Source organism: Lepeophtheirus salmonis, chromosome 12, assembly GCF_016086655.4.
Source record: "Lepeophtheirus salmonis chromosome 12, UVic_Lsal_1.4, whole genome shotgun sequence".
NCBI lineage: Eukaryota > Metazoa > Arthropoda > Copepoda > Siphonostomatoida > Caligidae > Lepeophtheirus > Lepeophtheirus salmonis.
Window position 1 is genome coordinate 4505006 of NC_052142.2, and position 21135 is coordinate 4526140.

Consider the following 21135-nt stretch of genomic DNA (forward strand, 5'->3'; position numbering starts at 1 on the left):
AGCATCATGCAAAAATTAGTTAACTAAAATCGACTCAATTTTATGCAAAACAAATCGTATGTTGTTTTCTATTGATAGGGCACGGGCAAACTAAACATTACAGATTACCCTCAAGGTGGTGTCCCCACTATAGCTTGGGAAAATATATGTATTGATTACTTGAGGGTGCTAGTCTTGGGTAAGATTATGCCAACTTTTGTGTACCTTTGTTGTATGCTTGAGTTGTTATAACTTATAATATATATAGTTATACTTATATTAATATTATTTATTAATAATATTTCATATATGGAAATTTCAATATTTGTAACTTTTAAGTTAGTAATTATTATAATTTATAAATATGCCATGGTCTTGTGTTGTCCCTGGGTGTTCGAGGGAAGATAATTGCTATTCCTTCAAATTAAAGTACATGTCTTAATTAGCGGATTGCTCTTGAGACGAGAAAACGTTAATGGTTCACTATCGACGACATCACTTAAAGCCATACGATTTTTGAGTGGCAAAGCAAACTCTAGCTTCCATGGGAGGAAAAGTATATCAGTATTTGAAACAAGATGCAATCCCATCCTGTTTTCCTTGGTCACAGTAACTAAAAATCCAGTCGAGGAAAATCATAGTTTGGTCAACAGTGAACATGGAGCAAGTTTAAGACCTTTATATCTTTCTAAGAAATTTAAAATTAAAACCTATATTTTTTAATAGAATGGCAAAAGAATAAAATTTTTGCTCTTCTTATTTATTAATAATCCATCAAGTTGATGAGTAAAGTACTATCTATCTTGGAATATTCTATAGAAAGATAGTAAAGTTTTAATTCAGTATCAGTGATTTTGTAAAAGAAAAATGGTAAAATGTATTTTTCAATGTTGAGTACTTGTTTACAAACTAATATAAGTAAAAAACGCTCATATCCTATTGCCTCATAATATTTCAAATATAATTTATAATTATTAAATATTGTATTTGAATTTGTACAAGGTGCAGTATTATATTATGATATCAGTTATTATTATTTATTACGGGGCACGACGTCATTAAATTGACATTGAAATCGTAAACAATATTATGATAATGTTGCTTATTTGCTTTTACATGCCCATAACAAATCGAATCACTTAAAAAATACAAAATTGAACAAAAATCATATCAAGTAAAAATCAAGTATCATATTTTTTTTTAAATTAAAGAAGGAATATAAGCTATGATATCCCATATCACTACCAATGATAAATAAGTTATAAGAATGTACAGAAGTGTGTCGTTATTAATTATTTTCCACATGAAAAAGGAAATATGTGTGGCGATAATACAAAAGCAAGCTGGTTTTATTTTTGATGAAATAGAAAAAACGGATTATAAGTTTTTTATTTCAATGAAAAACCAAAAATGATTGTTTAAACAGTCAAATGCAATATTAAACCACTGAAACCCTGTCCATTAAGTTATTAATATGATTCATATTTGTTTAAATTCTTACATGAACATATTATGTACAAGTTCAATCAATCCGATCGTGCGGTATTTAAACTTTAAATCGAATTTTGATATCATCAATATAATCAATTTCAGTTAATGAGGCATGCTTTTAACATTTAACAAGCTAATCCTTTTCTTATTTTCGTTATTTTTGCAACGTGAATCCTTATACACTCTTCTTTAAAAATAATTTTCAAGTCATGACGTCTCAGTATCTTTTGTGATAAGTGTTAAGAAATAACCCATTTTTGTCAGGTTCAGTTAACCTTAAAATCGGTTCCTAAAGACCATATAACTTTTTTGAAATAATATAAATTCTAGTACTCTTATCAACGGATACGTTTATTATACTGTCACAATCTTGAGAAAAATTATGCTTGCTTTTATGTTATCGCCACGCATATATCAAGTTCAAAACAAGATACAAAATTAAAAACACTTAGAAAAAAATTAGAAAAGTTTTGGATTCTGCGCTTAAAGATAAATTCAATTATTGATTTCAATTCATTTGTACAAAATTTCTACCTCTAATAGTTAACTTGTATAATCAACCGTATTTTACGATAATTATTTAATAAATTTATGTGATAATTACAACTCTACAATAATAGGTATAATTAACATATTTCTATATATAAGGTGACTTAAGTTACAAATAACATTTATACGGAATCTGAAGATTTGAAAACCCAAGCATGTAATTAAATAATTACAATGATTTAAATTGTAAGTAAATTGTCCTTAGGTTTTTTTTTCGGGGGAGGGAGTATTGAAAATTTTCTTTAAAGTAATTTTAATGTATACTTGAAACAACAGCAATAATTGTTGGTGGGGCTGAGGTCCCAAAAAATGAGAAATTTAAAAAAATCCCTACTATCGAAAAAAAAAATAATTAGTGGTCATTGAAGTAAAAAATTTTTTTTGTTGAATTTTAAAAAGAAGGTCATTCCCCCCTTCCCCTCCTAAAAAAAATCCATGATAATGGTATCTATTCATGCGTTTCCACTTATTTGGGCCCGCAGTCTTTGGCGTGCATTTTTTCAGCTAATTATCATTGGTTCATACTAAAGTGTTAAAAGAAAGTAGCGCATTGAGGCAGCTATCCTGTAAAAATTCAGGGTATCTGCCTTCCCAACTTTTTCTTACAAGATGTCGCTTTTAAATCAAAAATTCTTACGTCACGATTCCATACATCCGACGTAAAAATAACATTACATATTATTAATCTCATTTAGATATAATTAAAATTATCATCCATTCAATTCTACTTACTTCATTTTTTTAATAATTACGAGCATTTAATTTTATAATGTTTTCATTAATTATAAGTAAGGACTTTAGGTAAGAGGGAACAAATGGACTAAGTACAATTTTACAAAATTCTAAAATCGAATTTAAAAAAATAAATATGAATCTTATAAAGCTATTATTAGGGGCATATTTACTTTTATTATTTTAAACTAATTTTTTATATATTTTAAAAATCCAAATTGTTTGTCCTCCTTTTCTCTTTATAGATATGTTTGTTGTTGTTTAACTTACATTCATTTTTTTTTATCCTGGGTGGATACTCTGCACTTGGATGTATGAGCCGAACTGGATCCAAATACAAAAAAATCATGGAAACATACAGTTCTTTAGATTTTCTTTTACAAGAGAACTAACTAGAAGAAGACAATGGTTATATATTGTTATATATTTTCATACCCATAGGCTTAGTGACCTATGTATAAATGTTCCATGTATATTTATATATAGTCATATATTAACATGAGAGTCATTTTCGATTCTCCTCGTGTAGAATAAAGTATATACATATATAAACTCCATATCCTCATATACATATATCATATCCACGTATATTATATGGCACAGTTTATAATCCAGAACCAATGTAAAGAAATATAATGGATGAACTGAAAAGTAAGAAGTTGTACTTTATAAAATCAAAAGCTAAGTTATACAAAGGTAATGAGACACGGAGCATTAATGAACTGAAGCGTTGAAACAGAATGGAATTAGTAGAAATTTCTCATCAAAGGGCCTGTGGAAGATTACATGTCTTAGACGATATTTTAGAGTTAATTGAGTTCGAGTATGAAACAAAGTAGCAACAAGAGGATGTCTTGATGTTCATGGAACAGAGAGATTGTATGGATGAAGAAATTATGAAGGAACTCACGGGAAAAATGGAGGAACTAGCTGGCAAGGAGGATCAGAATTTGCCTTTAAAGGATGGAGAATGTAAAGTATACAGAAAAATTGTATATAAGGAACCGGAACTATTGAGAGGAAACATGGATTTGAATGAGTTTATGGAATGGAAACTCAGTTTTGAAGACTACAGACAATTAGCAGGAGTTGATAGCTACTCTCACGCAAAACAGCTAGCGAATTTAAGATCCTTCATGGTTATAGATACGAAGAAGAAATGAAGAGTCTTAATTGGGAATTAAAAAAACACAGAGTTATCTGTTCCTGAAATTTTAGCAAAATTGAGTGAATATTTTCGCTCTCAATATAACATCATTCTTGAAAAAGTTAAATTCCATTCCTTAAATCAAAAAGAAGGGCAATCATTCCAGGACTTCTATGTAGAGGTAACTCGAACTGTACATCGTGCCGAATTCAATGAACGATGTGGTAATAAAGACTGCTTTGAAGAAAATATCAAAGTTAGATTAATTGTGGGACTTCTGGATGAAGAAATGAGAAATAAGTTTATGGCCATAGAAGAAAAAGAATGTACACTTCAAAAAGTTATTAATAGATGTCAAGCTGACGAAATGTTGAAGAGGGATGATGAAAAGTTAAATTCTGTGAAAGTCAACAAGATCACAAGGGGGAAATTCAGGGATCAAAGTCTTACATGAAAGAAATATAGTTTTAGGGAAAATCCTCCTGAAAGAAAAATAATGGATTGTATATTCTGCTCAAGAGACCATATTATAAATAAATGTCCTGCTTGGAAACAGGAATGTAGAAATTGTAAAAGAATTGGTCATTTTGAAGATTTAAAGGCCTGTAAAAATAGAATTGCAAGAAACAGAAGGGTCACGGTAAGAAATGTGACCACGTTTAGTACCTCACCTGCAATACAAGTTCGATTAAACTCTCTAGATGGAACATACTTATGTGTTTATAGTTATGAAATTCCAGACTCTGGTGGTGAGGTATCTATTGCACATGATAATTAAAAAAAAAAATTGGAATACAACTTAAAGATTTAAATAGTCATTCAGATTCTCGTTTGAATAGAGCTACTTTTAATCAACTAGGGTCCATAATTTTTGATGAATGTTTTGGAAATGAGGAGATTAAATAAGAAATTATAATTGTAAAGGGAAGTGTTAAATTTCAAATGTTGTGGGTATTGTGTAAAAACTTAAAAATTTCACCAGAAGATTATCAAAGTAAAATTGAGCGAGGTAGGTACAAAAGTGACAAAGAACCTAGTGCTTGTGGACTTAAGGAAATGAAATATATTTCCGATGAAGAAATTAAAGGAATGAGGGACAAGCTTGTGGAGGAGTATCATGATGTACTAATTGATGGAAATCAATCATTAAGAAAGATGAAATGCGCACCGATACAAATATATTTCATGGAAGAAGCAGATCCTTGGAAAATCTACACAGCAAGGACGATTTCTTTTGCTTATAGAGAAGCTAGGAAGAAGGAATTGGAAGATTTGTTGACAAAAGGAATAATTTAGCCGCTGTGAGGCAAACCTACGGAATGGTGCCACCCTATGGTTGTGGTGGGAAAGAAAAATGGTAAAATTATACTAAAAGTGGATGTAATAGAATTAAATAAGTTTGTCAAAAGACCTATACATCCTACGACTAATCCCAAGGAGATAATTTCAAACATTCAACATGAAATAAGTACTTTTCCACGTTTGATGCAATTAAAGGATATCAGCAGATCCCTTTACACCATGAGAGCCAAGACCTAACAACGTTCATAGCTCTGTGGGGAATATTCAAGTTTAAAAGATTGCCAATGGGATTAAATGCAACAAGTGACGTATTCAATCTTATGATGGACCAAGCTTATGGGAAATTGCCAAATACGAAGAAATTGGTTGATGATATTTTAAAATATGATGAGACATTTGAACAACAAGTTTAAAGAGTCAAAGAATTTCTTGAGCAAAGTAGGAAGTATGGAATATCACTCAATAAAGAAAATTTCAATTTGCTAAGGCAAAGGTTGAGTATATTGGTTATGTCGTAGGAGAACATGGAATTAATATCGATCCCAGAAGAACAGAAGCCCTTTCAAAAATACCAGCTCCTCAAAACAGAACTGAGTTGAAGTTGTTCAGGGGAATGGTAAATCAAATCAGTGGATTTTCAAAGGAAATAGCCACCTTATCTGTCATATTGAGACCTTTATTATCCAACAAGAATGAGTATATATGAACTAAAGAACAGGATGCCATATTTGAAGATGTTAAGAAGTCTTTGGTTTAATTACCTCAAAAGAGTCACTGCATGCCGAATAGAAAAACTGTTTAAGAGACTGATGCTTAAAAACAAAGATCTTGGGTAAATCTTAAGACAAGAAGACAGTGAAGGAAAATTACACCTTAATGAAGCAAATTCTAGATGGTTGAGTGAAGCTGAAGATAATTATGGAATGACAACACTTGAGATGATGGCCGTATATTGGGAAACAAAAAAACTAAATGTTTATCTTCAAGCTTTACCCCATTTTCATATTGAAACAGATCATCAGGCAATTGTAAATATCCTCAACAAGAAAACTTTGGACAAAATTGAGAATCCAAGACAAAAAGAAATCAAAGAAAGGACGCAAATGCGTTATAACTTCACGGTTGATTGGAAACCAGCAAAAAAAATGTTAGCTGAGAATTTGTCAAGAAATCCATATTGGAATCTAATGAAGGACTACATTTTGGAGGATGTGCATACGAATGAGGTTACAAGAATAATATTAATAAGAGCTGTATGAGGTAAAAAAAATTCAGACGAATGAGTCCAAGGATCGAAGATTAAGAAAATGGATAAATTTTATTAAAGACGATTTTGGAAATAATATTAAAAATCTCCTTGAAGAATTAAGATTCTATTGTAATTTGAGAGATAGTATATCGGGTTATGAAGGTTTGATCATCATCAATAATAGAATAATTATTATACCAAGAGTAGCTCGGAAAGAAATATTGGAAACTCTGCATGTGTCTCATCAAGGCAGATTGAAGAATAAACAGCGTCCCAGAGAAATAATTTATTGGCCGGGAATATATATGGACATCGAAATTATGTGAGAAAGTGAGAGGAATGCCAGAAGTTATTACCTAGTTTATTAATGGAAACTCAAATTAAAGTACCGAAAATGGCTAGGCTATTGCAGGCAGTAGCTGTGAATATATTTTCTGTAAGTGGAAATAATTTCTTGGTTTATGTAGATAGACTTTCTGGATATCCTGCTTTGCATTATTTTGAAAATACTGGATGCACATCAAGAGTGATTAAGAAAGAGATTCTTCAGTGATTATGTTATACCCAAAGTTTTAGAAACCGATGGCGGAACAAACTTCCCGTCCAGGCAGTTTCAAGAATTTCTATCCTTTTGGGGAGTTGAATGGCGACGTTCTTCTCCACATAGCCCACAATCCAATGGAATGGCTGAAGCTTGTGTGAAGAAATAAAAATATTTAGTGAGAAATACTCCGAGAATAGAAGATGGATTGAGTCCAACTAAAATCGTCTTTGGTCGTAGTACGGGGTCTATTATACCTTTGCTATCTCAATTCCATCAAAAGAGAAGCCAATAACTTTATAAGGTTCCAAAACCTTTTTAAAAAAAGGAGACGGGAAGAAGTTATCCGTACTGAAGATAGGTGAATCGGTTCGGATACATCAAGGTAAAATTGAAACACAGGAATCTCAAAGGCAATATCTCATACGTATGAATAGTAGTCTCTGGTATCGTAATAGGAGATTCATCCGTTTGGATTCCACAGAAGGGAGCAAGGAAATTTCATTTGATATACCTTATATTTATATTTAGTAATCATTGTCCTGGGAGAAAGAGGGGATGTTATGTATCTTCATACGTATAGGTTTAGGGACCTATTTTTAAATGGTAAAAATTGTGGGAAAAAATCTAATTCTATAAATCAAATCAATAACCCAGCAAATCCCAGTAAGGAACTTTGTTTTCTTGCTGATCTCTCACATTTAATTAAAAATTGGTGCAATCTTTTATACTTCATAAATACCATCAAATGTTGTCTTTTTAAAGCACTTTGAAATGGTTGCAGATTTTCGAAAGGATTTTGTCCTCAAGCCAGCTAATACATTTGATGATTTTATAATAAATCTTAGAAAATTTTATAAGATGAAGGTTGGCCCAACCGTAAATTTTTGGTCCCATGATGTGAGTAAGGCTATTAGATAAATGGTTGAGGAGAAGATTTGTGGCAATACTGTTTTAGCTAACGCCTGGTTTATTCACAAATTGAGGACATGGTACGATTACGTTTGCTGAAGGAAAATAATATTCGCTTTTGATCATATGAATATAGTTGATATATGAATGTTCAAAGATGGCTATCAAGCTACAACTAAGTCAACAATGTGCATGCTTTATTGGACATTATCCATCTTGGAGTTATATTATTTACTACAACAGGGTGCTACTCTCTGAAGCCTTGATTACAAAGCAATATAAGTAAACAATGCTCATGCCCTATTGAAAAGATATTTATTGTTATTCTATCGAGCTTCGTCGCTTGAATGTGTTAAATCTCCTTGTGAAGAATGAAATGTGTGCACAAGGCTTGATGGTCAACTCTATGGAATATGAGGTTCTCTGACGTATTGTACTCTATCATGGAATTTAGTAAATATATGCCGTCTTAGAATAAATTCCTATATCTTTAGTATACTTCTAGCGGAGAATTGGTGAAGGATAGCATAATTATATATGCCGTACTCTCACTGAAACTCAGTTCATAACAATTGACTTTTCTGGTCTAGTGGTAGAGAAAATAATTTATCATTTTTTAACGAGGAATATAAATAGAGTGACAGAAGCAAGGATTAAAAACTGCTTATATAAAAAATTCATACTTGCATCAACTTTTCTGAAAATTCTCAACATAAGTTAAGGTATTTCCCCATATATTATGCAATAGCGGCTTCCCGTTATGAAATTTGCATGTAGATGAAGTATCTATTCCATTATACTCTCGGTTTTTCAATATTGCTGATTTTTATAAGTCTAGCACTCACTCTTGCTGAACTACAGGTACATTTTTATTTTTATTCATATTTCTTAATTATCCATGTTACAGCAACATAGCCTTGATTCAACTATGAAGGAGAATTTCATTTTTATAGGTAGCCTTTTACCAAAAATAACCTAACCTACACTTTGAACCATAATATGTATATAATTAATTGTCGACTAATTACAAATACTGAATTCCGATCCAATAAAAATTAAATACACAATATATCAACATTGAATGATTTTAGATTTGATGAAGGATTTCCTTTTTGCATGGTGGGGCATCTGATATTTGTTGGAGAGTTACGAAGAATTTCAAGGAACATTTCGTCATAAGATATCCGTTGTTTAACTTAATAGAAGTAAATAATAATTAATTATCATGTAGAGTCTGGAGCCAAATCCAACAACGGTACTGAAAACAGTTTTACTTTCTCTGTCTATGAATATTTTATTTTTGAAATTTGGTTTTATTTCCGGGAATATATTTGCTTGCTTTATAGGAGAGGTGGGAATAAGTCCATATACAGATTTTAGATCCACGTTTTTGCTCACAAGTCCAAGTTCTTTAATAATTTCATCGACCACTCAAATTATGAGAAAATTTGTTAAAAGTTTAGCTTTCAAATCCAAGTCTATTCATAAGTCTTTCATTGTAAGATCAATCGGGTAGCAAATTTTCAAAATATGGACTCAAGCCCTAGTTGCAATTAGCAAGTCCAAGGTTGCACTTAAGGAGTGAAGATTATGTATTGGAATAATAATTTACATTCTACATATTTTATGTTTGTTTTGTACTTATTTAATGTATCCATTCTAATTAAAAGCATAATCCTAATTGAGGTACTACTTTAATTAGTTCTCATGAAAGCAAAAGTTATTAAAAGAAAAATTAACCGTTACTAATATAATAGCGTCTGGGTACTTATGAGTCATAATTTTTTTTAAGTTTTACCCAGAAGTTTTTATTATATAATTCAAAAAGGACAAGCATGTTTATTTAGTTATTAGTTTAGTACATGATAGCCCTTGCCTCTGGAAAAAAAGACAAATCTTCTTATAAAGATTAATCTATCAAAAAGATTTTCCAGAAAAAAAAATTCTATGATTATATGTAAAAAAATGTTATAAATATATTATTTAAAACGTTCCATTTTAGAATACATATGAAATGCAATGTTAAGGAAGGAAAAAAGGAGATATCTTTAAGACAAACAATTCAAAGAATTGAAGAGTAGGAGTGAGGGTGAGACATTCCCTCAGGGCTCCCACTGAAAATCCCTACATTTCCCTACGCATACATTACGTCATAAATGTGTTTGTTTATTGATCACATAGACAACAAATTAATCATATATTTAAATTACGCCCGCACGTTTACATATCAACAGAAACTGAAATATTTTTATGTCCAAATATTTAAATTATATTGTTAAATACCATGGAATTCTAAGTGAATGGAAAGCAGAAGACTTATTTTTCGTAAAAAAGAAATAAAAATACAGTCCTTAATGAGGGTGAGTGCTATATTTTGGTTACGAAACTGATTCCACGAATATCTGTAAATCTCTTCATTTTTTGCTCCAGGACGAATATTCCAAAAGTTCCTAGCTAAGAGTTATTCTTTGACGACGAAGTACCTTTTCATTATTCGAAGGTTTGCTCACTCTTTATTCGGCATGGTGATTTGTCTGTGAGAGTATTAACAAATGAAACGATTTAAAAAATACAAGATACAGCCACAGGGAATGGGGAACAAACTATAACAAAGTTATTTGGTGCCTGTTGCTGTTCAGAGCAAATATTCTAAAATATATCTCCATTCAGGCATGGAAACGTCAAAGATACGCTTCTAAACTGAAAATGAAGCCATCATTTAAACAGAACAAGCTTTTGTCCTAGAGGACTGTGTTATTGTTTTATAACTTTTGTTCAAATTGTCAATTAAACGTTTTCAATTAACATCCATTCAATAATGAAACTAAAGAATTACTTTAATTTTACTACCTGCAAGAATTATCTCTAGAATGCATACCAATCTCTTTTTTTTTTTTCAATGTTAAAAAGGATCTGTTTTTTGAATCAATAGAACTTCAAAGTAAGCCTACTGCTTATCCATAACATTATAATAGAAAACAAAACCCAAAAATTTACCGAGAAGATATTTTGACTGCTAATAAAATTATATATGTCATCGTAGGGGAAGAGTAGCATGAAGAAGTTACTTTTGGCTATGTAGCCAAATCACGAGACTAAAATGTAAATTCCGATAAAATTAGCTCGTGGCTTCAAAAATTTTAACCTCAACTAGACAAAAAATAAAAAATCCAAAACTATACAACACAATAAAATTAATGGTAGCGTTAGTTGGAGTAACATACTCCACTTTTTATGAAGTTGTGGAAATAAACTTTATCTATAACCTCATAATGAGGTTATAAAATCATTTCTTTTAAACTTGTGGTATATTTCCACAAGTCATCAAGTAGTAGTGTTTAAAACACTCAGGTAAATTTAAAAGTAAATTCATTAATACATTGATTGAAAGAATTCAGAGGTATACTTTATTAATTATTTTGCTAATTTGATTTCAACAATAGAATATATAAATACATATATTTTGTTTATATAAACATGATACAGAAATGTCAAAAACAGAATAAAGAAATTTGAAACACAAGATAGAGAAATTTAAAATTAATTTAAAATATATTTTAAAGTACATCTACAATTTAGACTAGAAGAGATCGAAAATATCGAGGAATCAAGAGTATTTACCTGTGATGAATATTATAAGCACCCTGTTTGAACTATTTAAGATTAAGAATTATAGATTATTTTATTATGAACATCTACATTAGTTACTTAGAAAGAACGAATCAAAATGGATGGAGAGGTATTAATTGTAAAGGTGATCTTTGAAAATTAGTGTCTCAGGAGTCAATCTGACAGGGGATGGATGCCTTGGGAGTAGGACGTTGAGGTAGTTTTTCTAAAGTAAGATATAGTTGTCACATAATAACTTTAATTGTTATTATTAAAAATAGCAGAGATAGGAGATAATTCCTATATTGGAAGTACAAATAGCCTGGAGTGACGGATGTATTAATTCTTGAGACAGGTTTGAATTCACTTTCACGATCCTTGATTTTAATTTGTATCTTCATAATACAATGAATGATGCTTCCATTAAAGATGATGATATCCAAAGATTGAGCCATGATATCTGCCTCCAAACTCTGTATATCAAATGTCTAGAATATACAAATGAAAAGTAATGAATTCATTCGAACAATGAGAGGATGCAGATACCTATATTTTAATTTACCAAAGAAAAAATCTGTCTACATCAGGAATAAAATAGAACTACCGAGAAACTCAATTCAAACTCTTTCCTGTAATATGGCTTATATTGACATTAAACGTTCTGCCATCCAAATTAAATTGATAGCACTTATCTTTGTGTTATAGATGAGTAATTTATTTATTATGTTTATTAGGGACAAATCAGGGCTCCTTCAAAAGAGTAGGAAACAAAATAGAGGTGAATTTATGATTAATATATACAGTATTTTCAATGATGTAGCTTTGAATAGAGGAAAATAACTCCCTGGGTTCCTTATCGGGTCTATTATTTGATTATTCTTGCTCTAAGTCTATATAGAAATTCATCAGTTTAAGAGGATTCATTAAAAACCTTGAGCGACCGATGTATTTTTGAAGTGATAATCCACGGGAATTTATGTTAAAATGTATATTCACAATGAATGATCCTCCCTTTAAAGGAGATGAAATCCTTTAAAGGAGATGAAATCCTTTAAAGGAGATGAAATCCTTTAAAGGAGATGAAATGAGTAAAACAAAGATTTTGCTTCGAAGGTTTGAAATCCCTGAACATCAAAGCGTATTTTTAGGATATTAAAATGAGAAAATATGGATTTATTGAAACAATGTGTGGATAAAGATCAATTATATGAATGTTCTGTTGAACATATCCATATAAATCACCGATAAACCAAAACTACCGAATTACTTCATTCAAACACTTCCTTCTTATAGTTATGTTATGCTTTATGAAGTATGTTTAACCTACGAAGTTATGTAGTTGAGAATATAAGTAAGTTTATATTTAATTCCTTAAATTCACTTAATAGTACTCATTCAAATTTTGAATTGAATACCTATTAAATTTACTAATAATTTGATCAACAGGATCGAATCAGAACTGTAAATATATTATAACATTATACATAATTTATTTAGTTTAATACTCAATTATTGTAATTAATATAAATCAGGAAATGTTGGAGTCAAGTTTTTCTGTTTTAAGAGTTTATAGGAATCAGGAATGACCAACTTCGTCCTCTCAAAAAAAAAAAAAAATATATATATATAATAATAATAATAATAAACACATTATAATTTTTCTTTAATACAAAATCGAAAAAAAAATAAAACGCTAAATAATTCGTTTAGGAAGTATTAATTAAATTAAATAAACTATCCAGTGAAAATTAAAGTACATTTAAACGTCATGTCCTAAATACTATATATAATTTCAATCCTAATAATAGTTACATTCTTTGTTATAAATTTATCAATATAATTTTATTTAAATTGTTATTTTATAACAAAAACAAAAAATTATCAACTTTCAACGGCGATTACTTCTCATCTTGAAATACATATTATATTTCACATCATCCTTGACTTATATTCACAAGAACTCCGCAAATCATTATTACTAGGAATTAAAAACAAAATATTGTAGTCATGCTCAAAAGATGATCTAATTTAAAGCTCCATTGTCTACGAGTTGAAAAAAAAGTTAATCCATCAAATTTACTCAAAGTCTTACATGTTACTTTCATTTAACTTATATATATGGGGTGCAGTACAGAGAGGATGACTTCTATTTACACAATAACCTGTTAATCTTTTATTATTGTTCTCTTTTTGTTTATTGTATTCCTTCTTCATAAGTATCTTTTATAATTAGTAATAACGTGTAGTTTGATGAATCAAGGGTATGAAAGAAATGTATAAAAGTGAAACATAAATTATGATTGGATCTAATACTCCATTTGGGACCCCGACTAAGCAAGTCCATACAATTGAGGAAAACCCTCCACTGCCGACAATGGAGGTACCTCGGAACAAAATGTTTCACACACTTTCATCCAACTTCCTCACTTTACTACGTTCAGACCCACTGGCTATTTTTTTTTAGAGTGGAAGCACAATTTGAACTGGCCCAGGTTTCAAACGAAAAGATTAAGTTCAATCATCTATTAGAAGCCGTTCCTGACTAAAATACCAGACTACCATCTCAACAAGTGTCTATTTTCTATTACTTCAAAGAGTGATTTAAAAAAATTATTGATCCAAAGTTGTACAGGATCCAAACAAGTGACGTTACTGAACTAGCTCAACTCATTTGTGGCAAAGAATCACTCAGCATTAAAGAAGCCAAATCAAAGTCTTGTGACATTTTGAATGACTTACTAAGGATGGAACAAATCTCAAGATGGCCGTCATAAAACATACAGTTTTGAATTGCCTTCAGACTACATCAAGACAGCATCTCATCCAGTCCTTTGAACATTCTAAATATGAAGACTTCATCAATAATGCAATAACTGAGGAGAGTGTCGTGTCCACCAGCGTATTGAATTACAAGATACACCTCGACTATAAAAAGATTTCTACTTGGTCAGGAAAAAGGACTTTTTCCCTACTTCAACCTTTTCCAAGAAGATTGTAAGAGAACTTCGTTGTTTTCATAAAATTTTTGGTGTGAACTCGTTTTGATGTAATCAACCCCATTTTTGTATTCGAATTCTTGCTTAGGATGTTAAAAAAACTCGATGAGAGTCGCTTTTATCCGACGCTTCAAAATAAAAACTGTAAATACAAAAAGTTTATTAGCTCTACAAATAATAATTCCAGTAATTTATCCCTTAAAAATATTTATTAATGTAATGCAAATGGTTCAAACCTTTTGATGATCGAAGCTCATGTTCCTGATTGTATTTCCCAGTTTTGTAGATCATTAAAATTCTTCTTAGATCTCTTGTCTTCTCTCAAAATTTCTCAATATAAAGCCTTTGCAATTAAAACTTTTATCCTTAATAATCAAACATTAAAAAACTATGGCATTTCCACCCAAAAGGTAAAGTTCCCCGGATTAGAAATAAAGAATTGGGATTTTGTTGTTACAAACATGAGTTTTGAGGTGTTGGGGTTTGATTTTTTTGAGTTCAAATTATATTGTCATGGATTTGTACAATAAGAAAATGACTGCAGGTGGGCCTTCAATTAAAAATGTGTGTGTTAGTCATCTTTGTAAGGAAGCACATAATACTGTCAAATTTTTTCCTGCACTTCAGTGCAATTTTTTTTAAAAGATCATCTTTGCACGGTTTAGTGCACAAAATTGAAACAACTGGTATGCCCTTTGTTACACGCCCAAAGAAATTCACTCCTGAAAAAATTGATATTATCAAAAGAGATTAAATAACTTCGGGATGCTGGTATTATTGAAAACTCTAAATCTAGTTGATCCTCTCCTATTCACCTTGTTAAAAAGTGTAATGGAGATTGATGTCTGGTTGGAGATTATCAGTTATTAGATAATACTACTATAGCAAATAAGTACCCAATGCCTTCCATTCAGACATTTGGTGAAAAGTTTAGCCATTCACATTTTTTTAGTAAAATTGATCTTTTAAAAGCTTATCATCAGATTCCGAATCGAATGGACGAAAACGATAAAGTAAAACAGCTATATCGACGCCATGTGGGTTTTTTCAATACGTTCGGATGCCGTTCTGGCTTAGGAATACCACAAGCTCCTTTCAACAAATGATGGATGGCGTTTTAAGTAGAATTGAGGGTTGTTTTGCTTACATTGACGACATACTTCTATATAGTCGAACGAAAAAGGACCATCATAAATTAATATCTACTTTTTTTAAAACTTTACGAGACAATGACCTTAGCTATAACGCCAGCAAGAGTGAATTTTGTAAAAAAGAGGTTGATATTGTAAGTTTTACCAATTATCGCAAGGGTATTAGACCTATGGATAAAAAGATTTTTGATTTAAAACAATTTCAACAACCCCATTCAGTCAAAGAAGTAAACAAATTGATAGGTATGGCGAACTATTATCCCCGTTTCATACCCAAATTGGGGCAATTGTTAAGTCATTTTTATGAAATTATTAAAGGAAGAAGGAACAAAGATAAAGTAAAATGGTCCCCATTCATGACCGATGCCTTTGAATCGCTTAAAGAACAACTAGATTCGATAACAACACGTGCAAATTAAAGTCCTGGAAAATATTTACGGATTTGTGTAGACACTTCCGACGTAGGAATAGGCGAGGGATGTAAATTTTATCCCCTAGGCTTCTATAGTAGAGTATTGTCCGATAGAGAAAAGAAATACTCTGCTTTCGGGAGGGAATTATTGGCAATTAGAGATGGGGTTTACAGTTTAGTCATATAATTGAAGGCCGGAGAACTATGTGCTTCACCGACCAAAAACCCGTAATTTCTGCTCAGACAGTAAAAACCCCAATTGGCACGCAAAGTATTTTCGTTATTTTCAAGAATTAAGTGAAAAAAACATCACTTTTAAACATATTTCTGGGAAAAATAATGTTCCTAACGATTTTCTGTCAATAATTAATATGCTTAAGTTGGACTTCATTGACTGGAGAGAATGGGAGGTTGAGCAAACTAAACATAACGTTACAAATGACTATCCTCTGGCCGAGCAGGTCGAAGTAGACGGTCATAATATTTGGTGTGATGTTCGATGTTGTGTGAAGGTGGCTAGGCCAATAGATCCAAAAATATTAGTTCAAAAAATTATCCAATTATTCCATACACAATCACACAGGGGGATTAAAAATACTAATAAAAAGATTCAATGGCAATATTATTGGCATGGTATGTCTGTAGATATTGAAATTTATGTAAAAAATTGTGAAATTTAAGAAATCTAACAAAAACTCTGGAATAAAATTACCTTTTTGTAAAGTCAAATCAAAAGTCAAAAAATTTTATCATTTAAATTTCGATTTAATTGGATTATTTCGAAATGTAAATGGCAAACCAATAGCCCTAACATAATAGACAGGTGTACAAAATGGCTTGAAGTATTCCCAATTTCATCTGCCAACACTGGGATAATTTGTTACAATTAGAGAGCGTTTGGTTTTCTCGATATGGCTATCCCAAAATTATTACACCTGATCGTAGAGGACAACTTACGTCAATTTTGTGGGGAAAAATGAGCCAAAAGTTATGCATCATTAACAACAAAACTACTCCATATCATCCACAAGGTAATTGATTAATTGAAAGTGAGCACGATACCCTAATGTAGGCCATACGTTGTAAGATTCTTGAACCAGGTCAAAATTAGGTGAATGTTCTTCCTAAAATATTATTAAACCTACATACAACCGTCAAATATGGCGAAAACTTATCTCCTGCAGAGTAAATTTTTAGCCAACAGATCCGGTCTCCAGGAGTAATTTTGAAATCGGACAAAAATGTGAAGACAAAGGTAAACACATAACCAATTTTAAAAAAAAGAGTCAAAGAAGGACCCAAAGCTCAAAAGTCTGTTAAACTGTGACGAAGTCTATACTTTAAACCCACCTATAAAGAAATGTTTTGACCATTTCTATTCAGGCACATTCAAAGTTTTATGTAAATTAAGAAAAAAATTATAATTCTAAAAAATGGGAAATCTATTTCAACTTACAATCTTACGCCAAATGTATCTGAGGGGGGTGTATGTAGTTCGGTATAGAGAGGATGACTTCTATCTGCACATTAACCCGTTTATCTATTATTATTGTTCTCTTTTTGTTTACTGTATTCTTTCTTCATAAGTATCTTTTATAATGAGTAATACCGTGTAGTTTGATGAATAAAGAGTATAAAAGAAATGTATAAAAATGAAACAGAAATTAGTATTTGATCTAATACTACATATATACCAAGGAAATTGTCACTATTATTCTTGACACTAAAAATTTAATTATTTATGCATCAAAGTCATCACTCCAGAGATGCACATGATACATCTATGTTAGTTTATATAGTTCGACAGTTATTTGAAACAAACTTAAGGTCTTTCATTTAAGGATACAGTTCCACATTAGAGATTGAAACCCAACTAGATATATTTAGTTTCCCTATATTCCATTTAAGGGGAGTGTTATTCAAAAGATACTCTAAGATGATCACTTTGTAATAGGCTGCTTCAATTTTGTATATATAAAGGGAACACTATAAATATTTAGAGACTCATGAATGAGGGTTTTGTTATGTTCAAAAAAGAAATCCTTTATAGCTTCGTTTAATTACTCACATATAGTACGAGACACCACATTATACTATCCTCGTCACCTCTCAAGATATCTACTCCAAGGATTTAAACTAAAGTTAATTTTTTCTATAGATAATCTTCAATATTTGTCCACAAATGATTAATAATCAACTGTAATAGAAAGTGTCAAATTATGATATACTTTATTAAGCTATCTGGCAAGACTAACAAGTTCCTGAATGATTTTTATTCGTAGATATGGCTCTTTTGACATGTGAAACGTCATTGATGGATTAATTTAGTATTTCAACTATTTCTTCGAACACAAATCCATTTACGTAATAATTGATGACATAAAGAACATGATTTTGGGTGAAACATACCTGGAATGAGACTACGTATAATCATGATAATAATAGAATAGTCATAACAGCCAAAATCAAATTAAACCCATTAACTACATAGATACGAAATTATATGAAAATATTAACAAGTTTTACTATTCATCTCATTACATACATGACGGTTTTCTTTATCTCTTCAATTATTTCAGAAATGCTCAGAAGTTTTTTTAAATATTTTTTTGATTTAGAACAATTGTTGAAGTTACAAAAAACTATTCATAAGAATTGGATAATCATAGCCAAACAGGAAATGATACAAATACATCTGCAGCTCCTTCGTAGTGAGTGATTGTATCCAAATGAGTCACAAACCATATTTAGGTTTTGTTATATATTTTTGACACCTTCCGTATATTCAACGTTTATTTACAAAGGACTCCCTGTTTAATCTAAAAAAAAAATTATCACGAGGAAATATTTCTTGTTTTTCAATTGCTCAAATTCGACGACAAAATTCTAAAACTACAATTATGCTTAAATGAATTATGAAATCCTTTCACAGATATTAGAGTAGTACAAAAGTATTTTATGTCCATCAGGATTGGAAGGACTTTTAGAGGTATCCCGAGGTTATCCTATAACTATTAATCTGGAGTAAGTTATAGTATATCAATATTTAGCCTAAAATGCATTAAGCTGAAAGATGAATTATGTTTTTTTTCATTTTATTCATGAGTTATATAATTACCTTAATTATCAGTCAAACTGTTTCATTACCGTTGTTGGATTCGGCTCCGGACTGTACATGATAATTAATTATAATTTACATCAATAAACTTTAGTAACAGATATCCAATGACGAAATACTCTTATGCATTCTTTGCAACTGTCCAACAAATATCCGATGACCCACCCTATAAACAGCAAATATTAATGAAAACTAAAACATGCAATGTTTATATTTGAATATGTCAGATTCAAAAATTATGATATGGTGTTTTTTTTTATCGAAACCTTGATGTCAATATTGGGCAGCACTTCATTCACTATTTCTACAAATTCATAAGGATCTTTTTAAATTCAATACTACATTATCAGATATTAGAAGTTGACCAAATGACAATTCAACAATAAAAAATCATCACAAGATAAACAAAGGCTTTATCTATTGCAACGGATACCTATACTCCAAAAATAAAAATATAAACTTGTCCACATGATGATATTAGTCTTTGGATACATGCTATTATAATATTATTATAATAGATTTATTATATTTAACTCTGGATAGATACAATAAATATTATTAAGTAATAATCATATTTATAGTAATTTAATTAATGAGTTTCAATGTAACTGATACTACAAGTATTATACCTGATGCCTAAAATCTTGGAATTGTTCTTTTCCATTTATTAATCACTATTCATCTACGAAAACTTATCCATAAAAACCATCCTCAGAATGCTTGTTAACATAAGTATAATATTAAAATAATATTGTTTGCTTGATTCAAAGCGAATATTATCAGCATATTTTAAAAATACTAACTAAACATTTTCAACATTAAAATTAATATTCAATTAACCCGAACAAAATTGTGGTTTATGAACCGTGAATGGATAATGATGATAATTCATTAATAGAATATGTATATATTTAGCATTAAGTAATATGCATAGATTTAATTTCTATTAGTACCTACTAATAAGAAAATGAATAGCACGTAATTCATATAAAATAGATACGCTTGTTTTTAGCGTTGAAGTCCTCCAGTAAAAAATGTCCTTGTGTATGGAGTAGGGGTATCAATATTATCAAAACTGCAGTGATTATAAAAACTAACCCTTTCAAAATGTCATAAACAATATGGTATCTTTGATAAACGGCATATTTACTTATAGATATCAGTAGAAACTATAGTGCTATTGGCTCGCTAAATATTTAGAATGATCCAAATAGGGATTAATAATTAATAAGAACATTATATATATATATATTTTTTAATTTACGCTAATTGCAATTATTCAAATTCCTAGTATAGAGTATTCCTTGTGTTAAAATAGTGAATATATACTCGTATTATAAATTATTCAATTGGAAACATTACATTTTAATGTATTTATTTGAAATAAGGCTTTAATTTCTTCAATAAATATTGTGCAAAATCTTATTGAAATTTACAGTTTTCGACAACATAAATATTAGTATTTTATTATTATTATTATAGCTACTAACTGAGGAATAAACTACACATTATTACAAACAGTTTAAGATAACAAGATCAATGTGGTTTTTTTTGTTGTGTTAAAAATGTTTATTGTAATTTATACTACATAAATAATTATTAATTCAATGATTAACTGTTTTTCTGAAACCACGAGTTGGAAAATGGAACAGAAATCTTTTGAATTTAACTTGAATTACAGACTTTTGGACCAAAAGTTTTAACTTATAAACTAGAATAAATAATCTTCATCTCTGGTATCTTGTCATTTATACATAGCCATTTTTTATCTGGGAAGGTTTTTGTCCGATAGGATTTTTCTTGGGGAGCTTTGTCGTGATACAATAAAAATTATGTAATGGTCTTAAAACTAAATCAAAAATTGAAGTATTGAACTAAATGTTATTGAAAGAATTTGAACTTAAAAAAAAAAAAAATAATAGAAATATTTTTTATTTAACATATTAG

At 30.2% G+C, this 21135-nt stretch overlaps 1 long non-coding RNA gene across 2 annotated transcripts; it reads right to left on the reverse strand.

The window, feature by feature from the left end:
- Nucleotides 1-12959: 12959 nt before the first annotated feature.
- LOC121127172 (uncharacterized) lies at nt 12960-19867 on the reverse strand. Of its 2 annotated transcripts, XR_005867604.2 has the most exons (3): nt 18326-19867; nt 14744-18267; nt 12960-14649 (listed from the first exon to the last, which is right to left on the reverse strand). It is a non-coding gene; the product is annotated as an uncharacterized lncRNA (long non-coding RNA). The 2 variants fall into 2 exon arrangements; XR_005867603.2 differs by having other exon boundaries at nt 12960-18267.
- Between the last annotated feature and the right edge of the window lie 1268 nt (nt 19868-21135).